This window comes from Psammomys obesus, unplaced genomic scaffold (assembly GCF_907164565.1).
Source record: "Psammomys obesus unplaced genomic scaffold, mPsaObe1.curated_primary_1811, whole genome shotgun sequence".
Taxonomy (NCBI): Eukaryota; Metazoa; Chordata; class Mammalia; order Rodentia; family Muridae; genus Psammomys; species Psammomys obesus.
The window spans coordinates 1,719,339-1,744,432 of NW_026596433.1; positions in this window are offsets into that span (position 1 = coordinate 1,719,339).

Sequence of the window (25,094 nt, forward strand, 5' to 3'; positions counted from 1 at the left end):
ATGAGTGTTGAATTTTGTCAAATGCATTTTCAGCATCTAAGGAGATGATTGTGTGGTTTTTCTCCTTCAGTTTTTTTTTTATTTGATGGATTACATTGATGGTTTTCCATATATTGGACCACCTCTGCATGCCTGAGATTAAGTGTATTTGGACAAGCTGAACAATATTTTTTATGTGTTCTTGATTCAGTTTGAAAGTATTTTATTGAATATTTTTGTATCAATGTTCATGAGAGAGATAGGTCTGAAGTTCTATTTATTTGTTGGGTCTTTGTGTAGTTTAGGTACCAAGGTGACTGTGGCTTCATAGAATGAGTTGGGTAACATTCCTTCTGTTTCTATTTTGTGGAATACTTTGAAGAGAATTAGTGTTAGCTCTTCTTTGAAGGTCTTGTAGAATTCTGAACTGAAACCATTTGGCCCTGTGCTTTTTTTGGAGGCTGTTAATGACTGCTTTTATTTCCTTAGGGATATAGGATTATACAACCTATTTACCTGATCATGATTTAATTTTGATAAATGGAACCTATTAAGAAAATTGTTCATTTCATTTAGATTTTCAAATTTTGTGTCATAGAGAGTTTTGTAATAAGACCTAATGTTTGTTGGGATTTCCGCCATGTCTGTTGTTATGTCCCCATTTTTGTTTCTGATGTTGCTGATTTTGACAGTTTCTGTCTTTTAGTTAGTTTGGCTAAGGATTTGTCTATCTTGTTGATTTTCTCAAAGAATAATCTCTTGGTTTCTTTAATTCTTTGAATTAATTTATTTGTTTCTAATTTATTGATTTCAACCTTGAGTTTGATTATTTTCAGCCATCTACTTCTCTTGAGTTTATCCCCCTTTTTTTTCCCTAGGGATACAAGTGAGCAATTAAGTTGCTTGTATGAGATGTTTCAAATTTCTTTTTGAAGACATTTAGTGTTATGAATTTTCCTCTGAGCACTGCTTTCATTGTGTCATATAAGTTGGGTATATTGTGCCTCATTTTCATTGAATTCTGGGAAGTCTTTAATTTCTTTATTTATTTTCCACTGATCCAGCTGTCACTGAGTAGAGAGATGTTCAATTTTCATGTGTGTGCAGGCTTTATGTTATTTCTGTTGTTGCTGAGGTCCAGCTTTAGTCCTTGCTGGTCAGATAGGATATGAAGCATTATTCCTATCTTCTTGTATCTATTGAAGCTTGCTTTGTGAGCAACTATATAGTCTATTTTGGAGAAGGTTCTTTGAGGTGCTGAAAAGAAGGTATAATCTTTTGAGTTTGGATGAAAAGTTCCGTAGTCCTCTATTCAGTCCATTTGATTTAGGATCTCCGTAAGTGCCATTATTTCCCTGTTTAGCTCCTTTCTAGATGATCCGTTCCTTGGTGAGAGTGGAGTGTTGAAGTCTCCCACTAATAAGGTATTGGGATCGATGTGTGATTTAAGTTTTAATAAAGTTTCATTTATTGAATGTAGGCACTCTTGTATTTGGGACATAGATGTTCAGAACTGTGATGTCCTCCTGGTGGATTTTTCTTTTGATGAGAATGAAGTGCCCCTCCTCATCTTTTTTGATTAATTTTGGTTGAACATCTATTTTATTAGATATTAGAATAGCTACTCTCAGCTTGTTTTCTGGGTCCATTTGCTGGAAAAACATTTTTCCAGGCTTTTACTCTGAGGTAGTGTTTATCTTTGTTGCAAAGGTGTTTTTCTTAGATGCAGCAGAATGTTGGATTCTGTTTCTGCAACCATTCCGTTAGTCTGTAACTTTTCATTGGAGAGATGTTGATAGATAATAGTGACCAATAAATATTAGTTCCTTTATTGAGGGGCTGGTGATGTTACTGTGTTTCCATGCTTGTTTTCTTTTAATTCATTGTTGTGAAGTCATGTATATCTTGTGTTTTCTTGGGTTTAGTTGTTTTTATTGGATTGGAGTTTTCCTTCTAGGATCTTCTGTAGGGCTGGTTTGCTGTATAGATATTAAGTTAATTTTGTCATAGAATATTTTGTTTCCTCCATCTATGTTGATTGAAAGCTTTGCTGGGTATAGTCATCTGGGTTGGCATCACTGGTCCCTTAGAGTCTGAATGACATCTACCCAGGCCCTTCTGGCTTTCATAATTTCTGTTGAGAAATCTGGTATGATTCTGATAGGTCTACCTTTATATATTACTTTTTTTTTCCCTTGCTACTTTTAATATTTTTTCTTTGTTCTGTAGATTTAGTGTTTTGACTGTGATGTTACATGAGGAGATTCTTTTCTGGTCTAGTCTATTTGGAGTTTTGTAGGCTTCTTGTATGTTTATGCACATCTCTTTCTTTTAGTTGAGAAATTTTTCTTCTATGATTTTCTTGAAAATATTTTCTGGACCTTGGAGCCTGGAATCTTCTTTTTCACCTATTTCTATTATTCTTAGGTTTCGTCTTTTCATGGTGTCCTTGATTTCTTGGATGTTTTGTGTTTGCATCTTTTCCAATTTTACTTTTTTTAATATCTTTTCAATTTATTTTTTTAAGAGTTCAGTTATTTATTTATTTATTTATTTATTTATTTATTTATTTTAATTTTATTTTTCTTTTTCGTTACATTTTGTTAACTCTGTGTCCCAGCTGTATCCCACTCCCTCATTCCCTCCCCAACCCCACACTCCCTCCCTGGTCTCCTCCCTGCCCCTTTCCAAGTTCACTGATAGGGGAGGACCTCCCCCCCTTTCATTTGACCCTGTTTTATCAGGTATCTTCAGGGCTGGCTGCAAAGTCCTCCTCTGTGGCCTAACAGACTGCTCCTCCCCTGGGGGGGGGGGTCAAACAGCCTGCCCTTGAGATCCTGTTAGAAATAGTCCGTGTTCCCCTTACTTTGGAAAACTACTTGGTTACTGAGCTACCAAGGGCCACATCCGAGCAGAAGTTCTAGGTTATATACATAGATGGTCCTTGGTTGAGTGTCAGTCTCAGAAAAGACCCTGTGCCCGGATATATTTAGTCCTTGTAGAGCTCCTATCCTTTCCATATCATACTAATTTCCCTTCTTTCATATGATTCCCTGCACTCTGCCGAGGGTTTGGTTATGAGTCTTAGTGTCTGCTTTGAAACACTGCTAGGGTAGAGTCTTTCAGATGCCTTTTGTGGTCGACTCCTGTCATACGTTCAGTGCACATCCCATTTGTCTTTCTAAATGATTAATCACCTTAGCCTGTGTCCACTTTCTTGATTATCTTTTTTAGGTGTGTAGATTTCATTATGTTTATCATATCTTGTAGGTCTATATAAGCGAGTATATACCAAGTTTGTCTTTCTCCTTCTGGGATACTTCACTCAAAATGATCTTTTCTAGATCCCACCACTTGCCTGCAAATTTCATGATTTCCTCCTTTTTGATTGCTGAGTAGTATTCCATTGTGTAAAAATACCACAATTTCTGTATCCATTCCTCTGTTGATGGACATCTGGGTTGTTTCCAAGTTCTGGCTATTACAAATAAAGCTGCTACGAACATGGTTGAACAAATGTTCTTGTTGTGTACTTGAGCAAATTTTGGGTATATACCTAGGAGTGGTATAGCTGGGTCTTGAGGTAGCACTACTCCTAGTTGTCTGAGAAAACGCCAGATTGACTTCCAAAGTGGTTGAAACAGTTTACATTCCCACCAGCAATGGAGGAGGGTTCCCTTTTCTCCACAACCTCTCCAGCCTGTGCTATGACTTGAGTTTTTCATCTTGGCCATTCTGATGGGTGTAAGGTAAAATCTCAGGGTCGTTTTGATTTGCATTTCCCTAATGGCTAATGAGGTTGAGCATTTCTTTAAGTGTTTCTCTGCCATTCGATGTTCCTCTTCTTTGAGAAATTTATCAATTCTGCAAGTGTATCTTCAGCCCCTGAGATTCTCTCTTCCATCTCTTGTAATCTGTTGGTGATGCTTACCTTTGTGGTTCCTGATCTTTTCTCTAAGTTCTCTAGCTCCAATATTTTCTCAGTTTCTGTTCCCTTTATTGATTCTAAGTATGTTTTTATGTCTTACACCATTTCTATCATATGTTTGAATGTGGATTCCTGTATTTACATGATGGCTTCTATTTCCTTTTTGTTTTCTCTCTAGATGCCACTAATTGTGCCTGTACTTGTGCCTCTATTTGTTTGGCTGTAGTTGCCTGTATTTCCTTGAGAGCTGTGTCAATTTCCTCTTTAGAGTCTCTGCTCAGGACTCTATCCTTTCCTCTATTTGTTTGGCTATATTTTGCTGTATTTCTTTGAGAGCTTTATTCATTTCCTCTTAATTATCCTCCATTTGTGTGGCTATATCTTTGAGAGATTTGTTTGTTTCTTCTTTATGTGCCTCTAATAACTGGATAAGCATAGCTTTAAAATTATTTTCCTGTGTTTCCAATGAATTACAATATCCACTGAATTTGGGGGTTGCTGGTAAAGTCATGATTTCCTGATTTTTGTTGGATGTGTTCTTATAGCAGCCTCTAGCCATCTGCTTATCTGGAACCTTCACTGTTTGTTCCTGGAATCTGCACTTCAGACTGGGTTCATCTTTCTCTGATGTCTGGAATATTCTTCAGGAAGATGAGAGATATCCACTGGTTTGAGATTGCTTGTTGGTGTTTCAACTTTAGCTATGGGAGGAATGTTTTAAGAGTGGTTGCACAAGGGAAGGCGAGAAAGATGGGCATGTGTGTGGAAGTGTGCCTTGCAGAACAAGGTGCTAGTGCATGTAGATGCCTGGAATGTGGGGCTTACACTCAGAAGTGAGTGTGGCTGCTGGCACTCTTCATGGATGCAATGCACATGTGCAGGTGCCCTGAATACCTCAGTGGCCTATAGGCCTATCATACTGTCCTCCCAGTATTTAGATATGTCTGGATTCCAGGAATTGTTTGACTGGACTCCACTGGTAGACCCACAGAACAGGGGCTTCAATGTTGAGAATGCTGTCCCAAGAATCCCTACATTTAGCACATTGAGGCTGTGGGTGGGTGGGTGGGTGGGAGGGATCCAATGTTTGTCTGCTGGTGTAGAGGGACCCTGGATCTGGGACTCTGCATGCACTAACTTGAAGGTGCACTCATTCTCTAGCAGGCCTAATCGAAAAGCAGAGGGGTTCCCCCGTGGTCTCTACTCTCAGAGTAGGGCCTGCATGGGCAAATGCGAGTGTAGGAGATCTGTCAGCTCAGTGGTGCTGAGGCAGCAGGACTGGGAGGCCGATACTGTCACCCTCTGGCAGGCCCTGGGGAGCCCATGCAGCTGCCTACAGATCTGGGAGGCCGGTATACCCAGCCACCTGCTACTGACAAGCTGGTATGCCAGCCTCTGCTGCTTCAGTTTCTGAGCAGGAAGGTCTGAGCTAGCTGAAGAAGACACTGTGAGCTCCCTCTGCAGAGGGGGGAGGTCCGCCAAGGGGAAGTGTAGGGAGGTTGAATATTGGTTACTCTCAGTCTCCAGAGTTGTCAGCTGGTGACCTGGATCCAAATGGTCTCAGCTCACAGGTTGTCCCCTCTTGCTTAGGAAGCCTTGATGTTCTGGCTTCAGTTGCCCCTCCACTCAACAATTTCTGAGTTTTGGATCCTGTGCCCCTCAGATATAGTGCGTGCTGTTAGTTGCCATCTTGGATTTCCGCTTGTAATATTTCAGTTTTAAGCTGAATTTTAAGCTGAATTGAGTAAAAGACAACCACTGACATGTTTGGATCTTCTTTTAATTGGTGTTCGTAAGCCTTGTTCATAGTGTACTTTCTGAGTTTTGTCAATTTTAATCTCATTTCTGAGTCGGTGGTGAAAATTAGGATCTTTAGTAATGTAACTGGTATAATCTGAGAAACATTGTTCACTCCAACATAATTTTATTGAGTGGAAGATAAGGTAGGATGGCCTTGACTTTCCCAATTGATGGTTATCAGTAATGCTGTCATTTATTATTCACTCCCTTAAGATAGCTATCAGAACTGTTGTTCTGCTTTGCTGTTTTTTAATCATGTACCTATTTTTGTGTTGTAGAGATGTTTTGTTGAAGTGGATATTATGTTAACATTCTTAGGAGATTTAGTATTAATTGACTTTTTTATACAGACTGAAATCATAAAGTTAATTCAATTAAAAATAAGGTTAGGAGAAATGACAGATGACACAGTTGAGCATAGTAATAAGACAGAGTTATTTATAATTCAAGGTCTACATTATTTGTCTAATTTTTTTCTGTGTGTTCTCTTCTTCATATACTAGCTGATAAAAAGAATGAAAAAGAACAATGAGAAAACAGTCATTTGCATAGCTTAAAAATATGCCTTACTAGGTAAAGGCACTTGACACTCAACTTTCTGACCTACCTTTCATCCCTGGAACTAAAATAGAGAAACCAAATCTATGAATTTGTCCCCTGACCCCCACACTTAAGCCACTGTACAAATGTCCCCACATGTGCCATTGCGGTCAAGGGAGTATGCTTGCCCACAGGTCATGTGTGTCGGGAACACATACAATAATCACAAATATTTTCCTCACTTGTATTAGTTGTTTGAGAATTTATTAAGAAATATTTTGATCGCGTTCATCCCTTCCCCTGATTTTTCCTATGTCCACTGCCCTTTTTAGCACACAGGTGTAAGTAAACTTTATGTTGTCACGTATCGCATTCCACTGGAGCTTGCTCAACTCACCAGAGATCAAGACATTAAAGGCACTTGCCAGTAGCTTCTTAGCCAGGGATGAGGCTTCATGCCCTACTCCAACACTTGAGCTTTAAGAAGTCTGAGATTTGCTGTCTTAACCAACTGCCTTGAATTCGTATGTTCAACTCTCCTGTGCCCTTAAAACACATTTCCGTTTAGTCACTTACAGGCTTTGGCTCTTAAAATCTTTCCACCACTGTTCTGTGACATGAGATGAAGAAAGAGGCTGGTTTGATGAGCGTTGAGGTTGAGCATTAGCAACAACCTGTAGTGTTTGAAGTTGGACATACCTCACTGGCTAACAACTGTTTTTGTTTGTTTGTTTGTTCATTTGTTTGCTTTGTTTTGTCATGATTTTTGCACTGAAGAGTAATATTGAACTGAAAAGAGTAAATTATTTTATTCACATATATTTAGATACCAAGTGATTGACATGAACACTACTAGCTTAGAATCTACTGTGAAATCAGAGCAGAACACATCTATACGTACTGTTAAGTGTAATGTCAAGTGTATACTATATCCATTTTGCTGAAAGGAATACTAAAAATGTCTGACATTTACCTTTAATTCCCATTTCAAAAAGAGGCAAAGTCTTGCCATCTATGCTTATTGTCAGACTCTGTATGCAATAACCTTCTTACGGAAAAGCTTAGATGGAAACAGTGATTAAAATTTAACATAACGCTGTCTAAATAGTCAATCTATTTGAGATCCCAGAAAAAAAAAGAAATCTCATGTTCACAGAAAAATAGAAAGTTAATATCCCTCATTAAGAAATCTGTCCTACCATTATTGCTGATAAAATAAAAATACAAATGTATGTTTTACTATGAGTCAATTACAGATCATAATTTACAAGCTGCAACAGTTTTAAAACATTGTATTTTACTCAGTAAAACTTGATAAACTGCTATGCTTCCATTAAAGCTCTTCTCATTATGTAAAATCATTTTAAAAGAAATAAATTTTTCCAAATAAAAATTTAAAACATTTTCAGAATCTACTGATTATAATACTTAATTTAGATGATCAAAATGACTATTCTTTTCAAAATTTAAGTACCTTAAAATGCACTTCACATATTCATGTAAGAGATTGTAATAATGCATCAATTTTCTTTATTATGAAACTCATAATTAGCAGCTAGAATCCCTTGAATAGATCATAAAATTTAAAGTTTAACATATAAGTATATTGATGCTACCATAAAGATGACAAATAGTTTGATTTGAGGTCATGCATATTGTACTGAGTGTTTTCATATGGTTTTCAGAGCATAAACCCCGTTACTAATCGTTCTGCATATTCACTGATAAAAAAGAACATTTATAAGACAGGGTAAATGGCACATGGATAAGAGGGAGTGCTGGGCTAAATACTTTTGTAACTTTAAGTGTCTGTTCAGTGCTTCCTGTCGTTCTGCAGAAGAAAAACCTGATCCAGTTTTCTCTCCGAGGCTGGGCAAGATGGTGGTGCCAGGAGGACTCTCATTCTGACTAGCAGCAAAGCAGCTGGATCGGCACAGTGACCAGAAATCAGAACTCGCGGCCATAAACCACAAGTGATTGTGTTTCCCAGGTGAGAGGATACCCCACGGTGGGGGATTCAATCAGCTTTAACTCACCCGGCTAAACCTCGGAAGAGATCCCGGTTCCACCAGAGGCTTGGTCACTAGCCCAGAGCCACACACCAGTGTGCTCTGGTCACTGTCCCAGACTGAAATGTGCGCACCACAACATCAGAGACTGAAATTTCCAGGCGAAAGATAACCCCACGGTGTAGGAAATGAATGGGACCGACCTTAGGTCACCCAGACAACCCCTGGAAAAGAATCGGTTCCGTGGGCGCCCCAGGAGCCAGCCCAGAGCCAGAGCCAGAGACCCAGGCTCCGGCACAGAGCCCTGCCTGTGCACCTGATTTGCTGCCCCAGATAGAACTGTGGGCCCCAGAGGACCAGAGACTGAGTTTCACTGTCGGATGCAAACCCATAGGGAGGGAATCCGCTGGTCTGATCTCAGAGCACTCAGCCAACAAACCCACCCCGAAAAGGTCTCGGGAAAATTACCCAGTTTAGGTAGACGCCCAGACTCCCAAAGGCCAGAAAGGCAGAGCCAAACACGTCTGTGCCTGTGGGTTCTACTTGCCATCCGAGACAGAACAGTGGTCCCCAAAGCAAAGACTGGGTGTCCCCATCAGGAGGAAAACCCACAGCGGGGAATCATCAGGTCTAACGCTCAGGACACCCAGCACCAAAAGACTTTCTGGATTCACGCAGACTCTAGGCTCTAGCCTTCTACTGCAGGCAGGAGCACTGTGCTCAGCCGCCATTATTGAGTAACTGTAGGGCACTGGGGCACACAGCTGCATCCTCAGACCTACAAAAGCCAGAGAGCCATTACAGCAGCCCTCAGATACTGTGCCAAGGATCAACCAGTTATCCCTAGCTAGACTGACGAAACTGTGGGAATCCCTGGTCCTTCAAGAGGGCTGCACCCAAAAATTACACCTTAAGAGAAACAGCTGCTGCTCAGTAAATTGAGAGCAAGAAACACAGCAGCAGGACAGCCATCACCAGGACCTCTCCTGAGGAGAGCCTTCCTAAATACCACAGTTACCATACAGGTCCATACACATGAAGTGAACTGTGACAATTCCTGAGAAGCACCACTATTCATTTGACCATACCCAAAAAGCAGAGGGGAACTTCAGAATCCCACCAAGTGGAATCTCCCCATCCCAGGACTCAGCAGGCACCAGAAATTAACAGACAACACCTGAGACAGAGAGATGGATAGAAGCCAGCGAAAAGTACAACCAACAAAAGGCAAAACAACATGGCATCCCCAGAACCCAGTTATCCAGGGTCAAGTAGCCCTGGACACCCTAACATAAGTGAAATTCAAGAAGATGACCTAACATCCATGCTAATGAAGAGGTTAATGGAGGAAGTAAATAAAATGCCTAAAGAATTAGGGAAAGATATAATAAAACAGATTATGGTCATCCGTAAAGAAATACAGGAAGATGCAGCCAAACAGTCTGTGTTACTGAAAGAAATAAAAGAAACAGAGGAACGCTCAAACAAACAGCTGAAGGAATTTAAGGAAAAACAGGAAAACACAATCAGACAGGTAAAGGAAATCGACAAAACAGTTCAAGATCTGAAGATAGAATTGGAAGAATTAAAGAAAACACAAATGGAGGAAATCATGGAGAGGGAGAACCTAGGAAAGAAAACAGGAACTACAGAGGTAAGCATAACCAACAGACTACAGGAGATGGAAGAAAGAATCTCAGGTGTGGAAGATACAATGGAAGAAATCTATGTATCTGTCAAAGAAAATAATAAATCTAAAAAAATCCCTGACACAAACCATCCAAGAAATCCAAGACAACATAAAAAGACAAAACCTAAGAATAATAAGAATAGAGGAAAAAAAAGATTCCCTCCTCCAAGGCCCAGAAAATATTTTCAACAAAATCATTGAAGAAAATTTCCCCAACTTAAAGGGGAAGCCTATAAGAATACAAGAGGCCTACAAGAACACCTAATAAATTAGACCAGAAAAGAAAATCCTCCTGTCACATAATAATCAAAACAGTAAGTATACAGAACAAAGAAAAAATACTAAAAGCTGCAAGGGAAAAGGCCAAGTAAAGTATAATGGCAAAACAATCAGAATCATACCTGACTTCTCAACAGAAACTATGAAAGCCAGAAGAGAATGGAGCCTAAGAGAACACAGATGTCAGCCTAGGCTACTGTACCCAGCAAAACTCTCAGTCCTCATAGATGGAGAAAACAAGATATTCAACGACAAAAACAAATTTCAACAATACCTACACACAAATCCAGTGTTACAGAAGATACTAGAAGGAAAAATACACCCCAAGAAAACTAACTACTTTCAAGAAATCATAGGAAATAAATAACCTCACTACAGCAAAACAAAAGTAGCCAAACACACAAACACACTACCATGGCCAACATCAATATCAAAGGTTCTAATAGCCACTGGTCATTAATCTCCCTCAACATCTATGGCCTCAATTCTCCAATAAAAAGACACAGACTAACAGAATGGAAGCATAAACAAGACCCAACAATCTGTTGCATACAAAAAAAAAAAACACACTTAAATCACATAGACCCTAAGAGAACACAGATGTCAACCCAGGCTACTATACCCTGCAAAACTCTCAGTCCTCATAGACGGAGAAAACAAGATATTCAATGACAAAAACAAATTTCAACAATACCTACACACAAATCCAGCATTACAGAAGACACTGGAAGGGAAAATACAACCCAAGAAAATTAGCTTCTGTCAAGAAAACACAGGAAATAATTAACCTTACTACAGCAAAACAAGAAGCAACCAAGCACACAAACTTATGAACACAGCCAACATCAAAATCAAAGGATCTAACAGCCACTGGTCATTAATCTCTCTCAACATCAATGGACTCAACTCTCCAGTAAAAAGACACAGATTAACAGAATGGATACGTAAACAAAACCCAGCAATCTGTTGCATACAAGAAACACACCTAAGACACAAAGATAGACATTACCTGAGGGTAAAAGGTTGGAAGATGACTTTCCAAGCAAATGGACCCAAGAAACAAGCAGGAGTAGCCATTCTAATATCTGATAAAATAGACTTTCAACCAAAAATAATAAAAAGAGATGAGGAAGGACACTTCATACTCATCAAGGGAAAATTCCACCAGGAAGACATCACAATCCTGAACATCTATGCCCCAAATACAAGAGCACCCACATTTGTAAAAGAAACATTGATAAAATTTAAACCACATATAGATCCCCACACATTAATAGTGGGAGACTTCAACACCCCACTCTCAACAAAGGACAGGTCAACAAAACAGAAATTAAACAAAGAAACAATATCTCTGACAGAGGTCATGAATCAAATGGACCTCACAGACATCTACAGAACTTTACACCCAAACACAAAAGAATTTACCTTCTTCTCAGCACCTCATGGAACCTTCTCCAAAATAGACCATATAGTTGGTCACAAAACAAGCCTCAACAGATACAAGAAGACTGAAATAATCCCTTGTATCCTGTCTGATCACCATGGAATAAAGCTGGACTTCAACAACAACAGAAATAGCAAAAAGCCTACACACTCATGGAAACTGAACAACTTGTTATTAAATGACAGCTGGGTCAGGGAAGAAATAAAGAAAGAAATTAAAGCCTTTCTAGAACTCAATGAAAATGAAGACACAACATACCCTAACTTGTGGGACACAATGAAAGCAGTGCTAAGAGGAAAGTTCATAGCACTAAGTGCCTTCAAGAAGAAATTCGAGACAGCTCATTCAAGCAACTTAATGGCCCACTTAAAAACCGTAGAAAAAGAAGAAGCAGACACACCAAAAAGGAGTAGATGGCTGGAAATAATCAAACTCAGGGCTGAAATCAATCAATTAGAAACAAATAAAACAATTCAAAGAATCAATGAAACCAAGAGCTGGTTCTTTGAGAAAATCAACAAGATAGACAAACCCTTAGCCAAGCTAACTAAAAGGCAGAGAGACACCACCCAAATCAACAAAATCAGAAATGAAAAGGGGGACATAACTACAGACACTGAGGAAATCCAAACAATCATTAGGACTTACTTCAAAAGTCTATATGCCACAAAATTTGAAAATCTAAATGAAATGGACAATTTTCTTGATCGATTTGACTCACCAAAGCTGAATCAGGACCAGGTAAATCAACTAAATAGTCCTATATCCCCCAAAGAAATAGAAGCAGTCATCAAAAGTCTCCCATCCAAAAAAAGCCCAGGACCAGATGGCTTCAGTGCAGAATTCTACCAGACCTTCAAAGAAGAGCTAACTCCAATTCTCTTCAAACTATTCCACAAAATAGAAACAGAAGGAACATTACCAAACTCATTCTATGAAGCCACAATCACCTTGGTACCTAAACCTCACAAAGACTCAACAAAGAAAGAGAATTTCAGGCCAATCTCCCTTATGAACATTGATGCAAAAATACTTAACAAAATACTTGCAAACCGGATCCAAGAACACATCAAAGATATTATCCACTATGACCAAGTAGGCTTCATCCCAGGTATGCAGGGGTGGTTCAATATACGGAAATCCATCAATGTGATCCACCATATTAACAAACTGAAAGAAAAAAACCACATGATAATCTCCCTAGATGCTGAAAAAGCATTTGACAAAATCCAACATCCATTCATGTTTAAAGTACTGGAGAGTTCAGGGATACAAGGCACATATCTAAACATAGTAAAGGCGATATACAGCAAGCCTATAGCCAACATCAAACTGAACGGAGAGAAACTTAAAGCAATCCCACTGAAATCAGGGACAAGACAAGGCTGCCCACTGTCTCCATATCTCTTCAACATAGTGCTGGAAGTCCTTGCTAGAGCAATAAGACAGTCGAAGGAGATCAAGGGGATACAGATGGGAAAGGAAGAAGTCAAATTATCACTATTTGCAGATGATATGATAGTATATATGAGTGACCCCAAAAACTCTACCAGGGAACTCCTACAGCTGATAAACACCTTCAGCAAAGTGGCCGGATATAAAATTAACTCAAAAAAATCAGTAGCACTCCTGTATACAAAAGACAAAAGGGCTGAGAAAGAAATTAGAGAAACAACACCATTCACAATAGCCACAAATGACATAAAGTACCTTGGCATAACCCTAACCAAGGAAGTCAAAGACTTGTATGAAAAAAATTTCAAGTCTCTGAAGAAAGAATTAGAGGAAGATATGAGAAGATGGAAAGATCTCCCATGCTCATGGCTTGGCAGGATTAACATAGTAAAAATGGCCATCTTACCAAAAGCAATCTACAGATTTAATGCAATTCCCATCAAATTGCCAACACAATTCTTTACAGACCTGGAAAGAAAAATTCTCAACTTTGTATGGAATAACAAGAAACCGAGAATTGCTAAAACAATCCTCTACAATAAAAGATCTTCTGGAGGTATCTCCATCCCTGATCTCAAGCTGTACTATAGAGCAACAGTTATAAAAACTGCATGGTACTGGCATAGAAACAGAATGGTGGATCAATGGAATCGAACAGAAGACCCAGAAATAAACCCACACACTTACGGACACCTGATTTTTGACAAAGATGCCAAAACCATACAATGGAAAAATGATAGCATCTTCAACAAATGGTGCTGGTCCAACTGGATGTCTACATGTAGAAAAATGAAAATAGATCCATACTTATCACCCTGCACAAAACTGAAGTCCAAGTGGATCAAAGACCTCAACATAAAACCAGACACATTAAATCGGCTAGAAAAAAAAGTGGGGAATACCCTAGAACTCATTGGTACAGGAGAAAACTTCCTGAACAGAACACCAACAGCACAGGCTCTAAGAGCAACAATCAATAAATGGGACCTCATGAAATTGAAAAGCTTCTGTAAAGCAAAGGACACCGTCATCAAAACAAAGCGACTGCCTACAGATTGGGAAAGAATCATCACCAACCCTCTATCTGACAGAGGACTCATATCCAATATATATAAAGAACTAAACAAGCTGAAAAGCAACAAACCAAGTAATCCACTTAAAAAATGGGGAACAGAGCTAAAGAGAGAATTCTCTGCAGAGGAATATCGAATGGCAGAGAAGCACTTAAAGAAATGCTCAACCTCATTAGCCATTAGGGAAATGCAAATCAAAACAACCCTGAGATTTCACCTTACACCCATCAGAATGGCCAAGATGAAAATCTCAAGGGACAACACATGCTGGAGAGGTTGTGGAGAAAGGGGAACGCTTCTCCACTGCTGGTGGGAATGTAAACTGGTACAACCACTCTGGAAATCAATCTGGCGCTTTCTCAGACAACTAGGAATAGCGCTTCCTCAAGATCCAGCCATACCACTCCTAGGCATATACCCAAAAGAGGCGCAAGTACACAACAAGGACATTTGTTCAACCATGTTTGTAGCAGCTTTATTTGTAATAGCCAGAAGCTGGAAACAACCCAGATGCCCCTCAACTGAAGAATGGATGCAGAAACTGTGGTACATCTATACAATGGAGTATTACTCAGCAATGAAAAATAAGGAAATCATGAAATTTGCAGGTAAATGGTGGGACCTGGAAAGGATCATCCTGAGTGAGTTGACCCAGAAGCAAAAAGACACTCACGGTATATACTCACTCATATAAACATACAATATAGAATAAACCCACTAAAAGCTGTACATCTAAACAAACTAAGCAAAAGAGAGGACCCTAACTAAAATGTTCAATCCCCATCCTGAAAGGCAAAGAGGATGTACATCAGAAGAAAACGAAAATAGGAAACAACCTCGGAACCCGCTACAGAGGGCCTCTGAAAGCCAGAAGAAAACAGGAAACCACCTTGAAACCTGCCACAGAGGGCCTCTGAAAGCTTCTGCAGTATAGACTGTCAAAGCAGATGCTGAGCCTGATGGCCAACTGATGGGCAGAGTGAATGGAATTTTATGTAAGAAGTGGGAAATAGTAAGAGCTGGAGGGAACAGGAACTCCACAAGCAGAGCAACAGAACAAGATAATTTGAACACAGGGAACTTCCCAGAGACTCCTACTCCAACCAAGGACTATTTGTGGAGATGACCTGGAACCCCTGCACAGGTGTAGCCCATGGCAGTTCAGTGTCCAAGTGGGTTACATAGTAATGGGAAGAGGGACTGCCTCTGACATAATCTGATTGGCCTGCTCTTTGATCACTTCCCCCTGGGGGGGAGCAGCCTTCCCAGGCCACAGTAGAGGACAAGGCAGCCACTTTTGATGAGAACTGATAGACTAAAATCAGAAAGAAGGAGAGGAGGACCTCCCCTATCAGTGGACTTGGGGAGTGGCATGCATGCAGAAAGGGGAGGGAGGGTGGGATTGGCAGGGGAGGAGGGAGGGGCTTATGGGGGATACAAAATGAATAAAGTGTAATTAATAAAAAATAAATAAAAGATTTAAAAAAAAAAAGAATTTAAAGACTTCCTAGAATTCAATGAAAATGAAGGCACAACATACCCAAACTTATGGGACACAATGAAAGCAGTGCTCAGAGGAAAGTTCATAGCACTAAGTGCCTTCAAAAAGAAATTTGAAACATCTCATGCAAGCAACTTAATGGCTCACATAAAAACCCTAGAAAAAAAAAAAAGAAGCAGACACACCAAAGAGGAATAGATGGCTGGAAATAATCAAACTCAGGGCTGAAATCAATACATTAGAAACAAATAAAACAATTCAAAGAATCAATGAAACCAAGAGCTGGTTCTTTGAGAAAATCAACAAGATAGACAAACCCTTAGACAAACTAACTAAAAGGCAGAGAGAAACTATCAAAATCAACAAAATCAGAAATGAAAAGGGGGACATAACTAGACACTGAAGAAATCCAAACAATAATTAGATCTTACTTCCAAAATTTGAAAATCTAAATGAAATGGACAATTTTCTTGTCTGATTCTACATGCCAAAGCTGAATCAAGACCAGGTAAACCAATTAAATAGTCCTATATCCCCTAAGGAAATAGAAGCTGTCATCAAAAAGTTTACCATGCAAAAAAAGCCCAGGGCCAGATGGTTTCAGCGCCAAATTCTAGCAGACCTTCAAAGAAGAGCTAATACCAATACTCTCCAAACTATTCCACAAAATAGAAACAGAAGGAACATTACCAAACTCATCCTAGGAAGCCACAGTCACCTTGGTACCTCAACCTCACAAAGACCCAACAAAGAAAGAGAATTTCAGGCCAATCTCCCTCATGAACATTGATGCTAAAATACTCAGCAAAATACTTGCAAACCGAATCCAAGAACACATCAAAGACATCATCCACTACAAACAAGTAGGCTTCATCCCAGGCATGCAGGGGTGGTTCACTATATGGAAATCCATCAATATGATCCAACACATAAACAAACTAAAGGAGAAAAACTACATGATAATCTCCTTAGATGCTGAAAAGGCATTTGACAAAGTCTAACACCCATTCATGTTTAAAGTATTGGAGAGATCAGGGATACAAGGCACATACCTGAACATAGTAAAGGCGATATACAGCAAGCCTATAGCCAACATCAAACTCAATGGGGAGAAACTTAAATCATTCCCACTGAAGTCAGGGACAAGGCAAGGCTGTCCACTCTCTCCATATCTTTTCAACATTGTTCTTGAAGTTCTAGCTAGAGCAATAAGACAATTGAAGGAGATCAAGGGGATACAAATTGGAAAAGAAGAAGTCAAAGTATCACTATTTGCAGATGATATAATAGTATACCTGAGTGACTCCAAAAACTCTACCAGGGAACTCCTACAGCTAATTAACACCTTCAACAAAGTGGCTGGAAGGAAAAGAAGTCCTCTCTTATCAGTGGACTTGGGGAGGGGCATGCATGCAGAGGGTGGAGGAAGAGAGGGATTGGGGTGGGAGCAGGGAGGGAACCACAGGGGGATACAAAGTGAGTAAAGTGTAATTAATAAAGAAAAATTAAAAAAAATAAAAAAAACTTAATCTAGAAATTCTGCTCATTCCAAGTTCCTCTCTTTGCATTTCTATTTCCTTTGTATGAAATCTTTCCTTTTGTGCACGTGTGAGTATGTATGTGGGTGCGTGTATGTACATGTGACATTATGTGTAACTGGGTATCTGTGAAAGTGTGGGTGTAGGTGGGAATGGGCATGCATGTGGGTGCATGGCTATGTGAATATGTGGGTATGTATGTGTGAGTGTGTGTGTGTGTTTGTGAGAAAACCAGTAAGCAAGAAGCAAGTTTGTTCTTTTTAATTTTCAGTGTTTACATAAATTTAATCACAGAAAAGAAATGCCAAAACATTACTTGTCAGTACATTTTCTCTTTTCCATTGTAATTGAAACATTACCTTCTGCTAACATCCTTTTAAATTATAATATAAAAATTAATTAGACATCACTGAATTTTTAGAGGATTGTCTGAAAATCATAATTATGTAGAGAGCTCACTATTGTGATCTAGAACCATTTCAGAACTAATTTGTGAAGTATGTCTACAGTAAACATGAATTCCCCACATATATGTATTTCCTATGTGTAACATTATCCTGAGGCATGTGCATGATAAACTTTAGCTGAAAGCCTATGCCTGGCTCCTCTCCTCTCTGCTGCCCTCACCCCTGACTCTTCCCTTTTCTTCACTCCTCTACCCATCCCTCTTCCTTCACCTCCTCTTTCCTCCCCTCTCCTGCTACCCTCTGCTCTACTCTGCATTGCTTCAAAATATGTAGAAAAGACAAAACCATCCTTATTCCTTTTTTTGTATTTTATTTTTTTCTTATCAGTTACATTTTATTAACTCTGTACCCCAGCCGTGTCCCGATCCCTCATTCCCTCCCAGTCCCTCCCTCCCTCCCTCCTCTCCACCGTGCCCCTTGCCAAGTCCACTGATAGGGGGGACCTCCTCCCCATTCATCTGATCCTGTTAAAAGGTTTTTTTTTTTTACTTCATACTAAAGTAGAATGAAATTAAATTAGAACACAAGTATTAAAGATCAAAATCATGATTTTTTAATCTAGACTTAGAATATTATTTTTATTTTAGAAACAAATATTATTTCATCAATAACAAGTGATTATCCAAATAAGAGATATGTGATAGTATTTAGGAGCTGTGTGGATTGTATATTTTTATAGCTGGGACTACTTGAGGTCTCCTATACACATTCTAAAATGCTATGTGTCTTACTCAGCACCTTAATAATTTAAAACTGAACAACTTCATAAAAGAGGTGCCAGACCAGTTAGCTAGCCATTTTGTAAGCTTTCTAAAATTCAATTTTACGATTCTGAACTTGGCAAAACAGTTCAAAATAAGTATATATAGATTGTCAGTGAATACCTTTGATCAATCCTAATGTATGTTGGAAAAACTGAGATTTTTCTTATGCCAACAAAGTACGTTGCTGTAATTCTCACTCACTGAAACTCACATGATATTCATATCCACAGTTATGGACAATGGCTTATTTTAAGATAATGTTTGGGTTCATCATAAGCTTTCTAATACACATATATGTATATGTGTGTATGTATTTACATGTATGTTCCGATATATTCTTATAGTTATATGTATATATATATATGTGTGTGTGTGTGTGTGTGTGTGTGTGTGTGTGTGTGTGTGTATACATATATAAGTATATCAGAATGTTACTGGTGACTATGTAAAAACTCCTTGAGGACATAGATTTTTTTTTTTTATATTTCTTCCTTTCACCTACCTGCTTTTTATTTCTCATACTGGATTAGTGCTTAATGAGTATTTGAAAAATCACTCAAAAAAATAAAAAAATAAAAAAATAAAGAAAAATCACTCAAATATGAATAAGAGAATTTTGTTTTATGGTAGCTTATTTCATCAAAACACACATAGTATGGTGATATTAGTTTCCAGCATAAAACTGCCTTTACTATAATAATTATAGTAATTATAGTAATTATAGTAAGAAGTTCATATGCTAGATGGACGTAGTGACTAAATAATAAAATCCAAAATCTTGAGTTGCTGCAGCAAACCATGGTGAGTTTAAAGTCAGCCTAGGTTGCATAGCTAATGCTAAAATAATCTTGGTAGAATGTGAGATCCTGTCAAAGAACAGAAAGAGAGAGGGGGGGGGAATAGGAAGGAGGAAGAGGAAATGGAGAAGGATGAGGAAGAAAAGAGAGAAAAGGGAAAAGAGGGGAGAGGGGAAGGGAGAGGTGGGGAGGGGAGAGGAACCTGCCATACTCTTCCAGCTCATGTTTTCATGCTTCAGGAACATGTTACAAATCACCTACATTGCAAAATAGTTTTCTTTACAATGGACATTCAATACCTTTAAGAAAGACAAAACAAAATATGTTTCAGCCTGCATGCCAGGAATTAAAGAAATGCATTCACCTTATTTACCAAAATATCCATTGAGATTTGTGTCCACAAAGGATTAGAATAAGGAGAGGCTTTGCTTGAGACAACTCCATTGAATGTTTCTCTTTTATTGGCCTACCTTATCTTACTCTGTATTCCTGCTCCTTGTTATCATGATCGATGATTCTGGAAAGATACTAACAAACTGATAATTCTGAGTGCAGTGGGGCTATGTGAATCTCTCATAACAATCCCCATTATTTATTTTTAGGTTATTAGGTTGCTCTGTAAAATCAATACTTAAAAAATCTCTAGTACATATCATCATTACTAGTCCATGTTATCTAAGTAAACAGCTGATAAGGGCTGATGAGAGAAGAAAATGCAAAGGTTGTCTACCTTGACCATATCAAGTGGATTGCTTGATCACTGTCATTTCCCAGGTAACTATGGACAGTAACTGCTTGTCACTTGAATATTTGATCATCATGGTGCATAAAAAAATGTGTTACTTAAGTGAATACTGTTAATAGCAGAGTGTATGCATGTTTCATTCTCATAAAAAGATTATGAAGGACTGGCAAAAAGTAAAAGGTGATGAAATATATAGAATCAGAAAAAAATATATTCTACTAGTTCATAGAATACCACTTTGAGTAAAAGCAATATACAAAACCCTAAAAATAAAAAAAAATGTTTGCATGGCAATTCATTGTTTTTGAAAAATCATAACATTTTTAATAAGGAACAGGGGAATGTCTGGGAGTAGGTGGCACAGAACATATTTAAGACACCAGTGTAAGTAAAAGCATATCTGAAAAATGATTTAAAAATGTTATAAAATATGCCAGTGATCCAAAGTACTTTCATTCATTATTCCTGACGATGATGATGATGTATGTGTACTGATAAGATAATTATAATATTTATATTGATATTGAAATGTTCAATAAACGTCAAGGCATTTTCAAAGAACAAAACTGGAGTTCTTATACTAGCCTTTCTCAAAACCCATAGGAAGCGACTGTAATTAAAACAGCATGTTCTCACACTTTCACCAGTCCAGTTAACACAGCAACATGCTTGCCTTCTGTTTAGGCAGTCATGTGGGGATGAATTTATGAGTGTAGTTTCTCACACACTTAGGAGTCAGGGTCTCAGAGAAAACTCCCTCCTCCTATGGCTCCTAATTTGCTTTTCTCTGCTCCATCCTCCGCCATGTTCCCCAAGCCTGAGCTGTAGAAGCTGGGTTGTGCAGGCCCTTTGTAACACGTCCTCACCACTCTGTGTTTATTGTTTGTGGCCTTCTGTAGTGCTCCCTCTCTGTCGCAGAGAGCTTTCCTTAATGAGAGGTCAGGTCTGCACTTTTCTGTGGGTACAAAACCAATATTTAGGGTGTAGTTAATAAATTAATATGTTGGTTAAGTAGATTGGTGGTTGTAGGATTCACAAGCGTCCCTGCAAGAAGATCAGCAGATGACTTAGAAATGCCTGAGAATGGGGGAAGTCGTCTTCCCCAGGGAAGTCACACTGAATGGTCAGCCCTGAAGGCATACATGTACAAGAAACATTACACACACTGAGAAGGTTGTGTTCATGTATTTAGAAATATATCTGCATTGCACATATACACATACATATATGTAACAAACCCAATGGGGGGAAAAGCCATGATTTTAAAATAAGGAGAAAGGTACATGGAGGGCTTGGAGGAAAGAGAGTGTAGGGTGGAATGATAAAATTACAATCTCAAAAAAATAATTTAAGAAAGAATGTTTTCTGCTCATGTACACAGTTACTAAGCTATTAGTTGTTGATTGAGTAAATAAAACAGTGGAGAGTGAGATTAAGCTTTATTATATAAATGAGGGTTTGAAGATGATGGGCAGGCAGAGAACTATGAGGTGGAAGGAGTAGCTCTAGGAAGTCCAGCTTGTTGGGATCAAAGTCTGCTGAGTCACGGGCACCAGATGACTGATTAAATAAAATGGAATGAATTAATGGTGAGACGAAGCTACATTATATAAATTCAGGTTTATTGGGAGCAGCGAGGGACAGGGAAGGAGAGTGCAAGCTGGGGAGGGAGGACTGGAGAGACAGGGCAGGGAAGGGGGAAAAGGGGGAGAAAAGGAGGCAATGAATTCAAGCAGTCTGGTTACACTGAAAAGTCTCCGGGAGAGATGTCCTGCCTCTAGGTGAAGGACAGGGTATGGTAACCACCCCCTGAGGCAGGTAGGGACTGTAACAGTTGCTACCTGTTACAAGGCAATCCTGTGAGAAAAATATGTCAGATTTGAAGGAAAACAGTATAAAGTCATCTTTGTCATGTGAAAAGGTTGTTTTCCTGATATAAAGATTTTAAAATAATCAACGAGTAAAACAAATTTGAAACAGAGTTCTATTTATAGAACACTATCATATAAGCTCTAGCCAGTGGACAAAGGTTTTACTACTAGAACCTAAGAAAGAAAGTGAAGTATTGTTTTGAAATTAATTAAGTATTTTTAATCTACTGGATCCAGTTATTACTGCCATGTGGTCATGGATAGAGTTTCATGCACTGGCCATAGGAAGCCCTACCGGTGGCCAAATATCTAAAGATAATGACTCTTAGTGCCTTAGAGCCAGGGCCTGCAAATACCTGCAGTTAGGGGTTTTCTTCCAAAGTACATTTCCGTAAAAGTAGCACTCTAATAAATGACTGGATTATTTAGATTTTAATATTTCAAACATCAGTATTGGCAATTTCACCATGTTGCAAAGAAAGTAAATTGTAGCTGACCCATCACAGTTGGTAGACTGAAAGTTTTGTAAAAGATATTATATAACCATGAACTTATGACCTTGACTTTTTGTTTTAAAGAGACTATCATACAATTAATATAATAGAGGAAATATTTTATTGGAATTTCCTTATTGTTATTCTAAACCTAAAAAATTAAGATTTGTTTATTTTATATATCATGAAAAATATATATATGAAATATATATGAAATATATTTATATATATATTATATATTTATATATATTTTTATATATATTATTTATATATATTTTCATATATATATTTCATATAAAAATATATGAAAAATACAAAACAATATATATGTAATGTATATAAAAGATACACATCCCAATTAAGTAGGAAACTATAAAATATCATAGAAAAGAAAATCCTGCAGAAAAATAATGCATAAAATCATAAAATAATATATATCTGACATATAAAACAATAATTTGCCATTATTTACCAACATAAATACACAAAATAAAAATATCATCCTCACTAGAACAGCTAAAAAGAAACATGGCTACTTAAAGTAATAGTGAAAACATGGCAAAATCAAAAATCTGCAATTGATGGTGAAAATCCATTTGGTATACTTGCCTTTGAAAACTAGCAGTGTGGAAAAAAAATGACCATTTGGCAGATTTTTAGCCAATAACACTTCTGCTGGCTGTGAAGCATGCACTCACCTAAAATTCATAGTATGCTTGCCCACCAAAAGTTGTTTAGGAGTGTTCTTAGAAGTGTCATTAGTAGTTTCACAAATCTAGAAATATCCCAAACACTCATAAAGTGTCTTCAAGGGAAAGTTACATGAACTATCTATTCACAAAGTAAAATTTTATGTGTTATAAGAATGGAACCCAGGGATGGAGATAAGTCCAGAAAATCTTTTATTGTAGAGGATTGTTTTAAATACTCTGTGATTTTTGTTATTTCATATGAAATTGAGAATTGTTCTTTCAAGGTCTGTAAAGAATTGTTTGGTAATTGCATTGAATTGCATTGAATCTGTAAGATTTGGTAAGATGGCCATTTTTACTGTTAATCCTACCAAGCCAGGAGCATGGGAGATCTTTCCATCTTCTGATACCTTCTTCAATTTCTTTCTACAGTGACTTGAAAATTTTTTTTTCATACAAGTCTTTGACTTGCTTGTTTAGAGTGACAACAAGGACTTTATGTTATTTGTGGCTATTGTGAAGGGTGTTGTTTCCCTAATTTCTTTCTCAGCCCATTTGTCTTTTTATACAGGAGGGCTACTGTTTTGGGGGGCAAGTGGTTATTTTGTTTTGTTATTTGAGTTAATTTTTTTTTTTATCCAGCCACTTTGGTGAAGGTGTTTATCAGCTGTAGAAGTTCCCTGGTAGAATTTTTTTGGGGGGCCACTCGTGTATACTAGCATATCATCTGCAAATAGTGATACCTTGACTTCTTTTCTGATTTGAATCCCCTTGATCTCCTTTGTTTTATTGCTCTAGCAAGGACTTAAAGTGCTATGTTGAAGAGCTATGGAAAGAGTGGGAAGCCTTGCCTTGTCCCTGATTTCAGTGGGATTTATTTAAGTTTCTCTGTATTTAGTTTGATGTTGCATGTAAAATCGACAGATCTAAAAAAGCTAAACACTAAGGAGGACCCTAGGAAGGATGCTTAAATCTTATTGAGAATAGCAAACAGGATAGACTCCAGAAGTGGTGGAAAAGAGAAAACCAGATAGGAGCCTACTATGGAGGGTCCTCTGAAAGGCTCCACACAACAGGGGATCAAAACAGTAATGGGAAGAGGGACTGCCTCTGACATAATCTGATTGGCCTGGCTCCTTGATCACTTCCCCCTGAGGGGGGGAGCAGCCTTACCAGGCCACAGTAGAGGACAATGCAGCCACTTTTGATGAGAACTGATAGACTAAGATCAGAAAGAAGAGGAGAACCTCCCCTATCAGTGGACTTGGGGAGGGGCATGCATGCAGAAAGGGGAGGGAGGGTGGGATCGGCAGGGGATGAGGGAGGGGCTTATGGGGGGATACAAAATGAATAAAGTGTAATTAATAAAAAAATTAAAATAAAAAGAAAGCTGAAAAAATGATACTGATTGAAAATAAACAAAACAAAAAAAAAAAACAGATGCTGAGATTCACAGGCAAACTTAGAAGATAAGAGGAGGGGGAAAAAGGACATGGAGGGGGAAGGATTTCCAAAAGGAGACCATAAAAGCTAAAATATCTGAGCTTACGGCGTCCTGTAGAGACTGAGGCACCTATCAAGGACCATGCAAGGAGAGTAGATAGACCCTTTCCTCAGATGTAGATGATTGGCAGTCTCAGTCTGTCATTAACTCTATTGCCTGCTCTTTGAGACTTGCCCCTGATGATGTGATCTTGCCAGGCCACAGAGGAAAAGGATAAAGGCAGTCCTGATGAGACTTGATAATCTATGGGCAGATGGCAGAGGAGAACTGCCCTTTCAGTGGACTAGGACAAGGGGATTGGGAGAAATAAAGAGGGAAGGCGAGGCTGGGAGGATTTGAGGAACAGGGTTACAATCAGGATATATATGAATAAATTGTGAAAAAAATTAAAAAAATAAATAAAATAAACTTTAAAAAGGAATGAAAATAGTTCTGCTTCCCACAAGTATTCAGATGGATATCATCAGCATCATTTTGCACCAACAAAACATTAAAAGAACAAAGACTGTTGGTGTTCTTTTTCT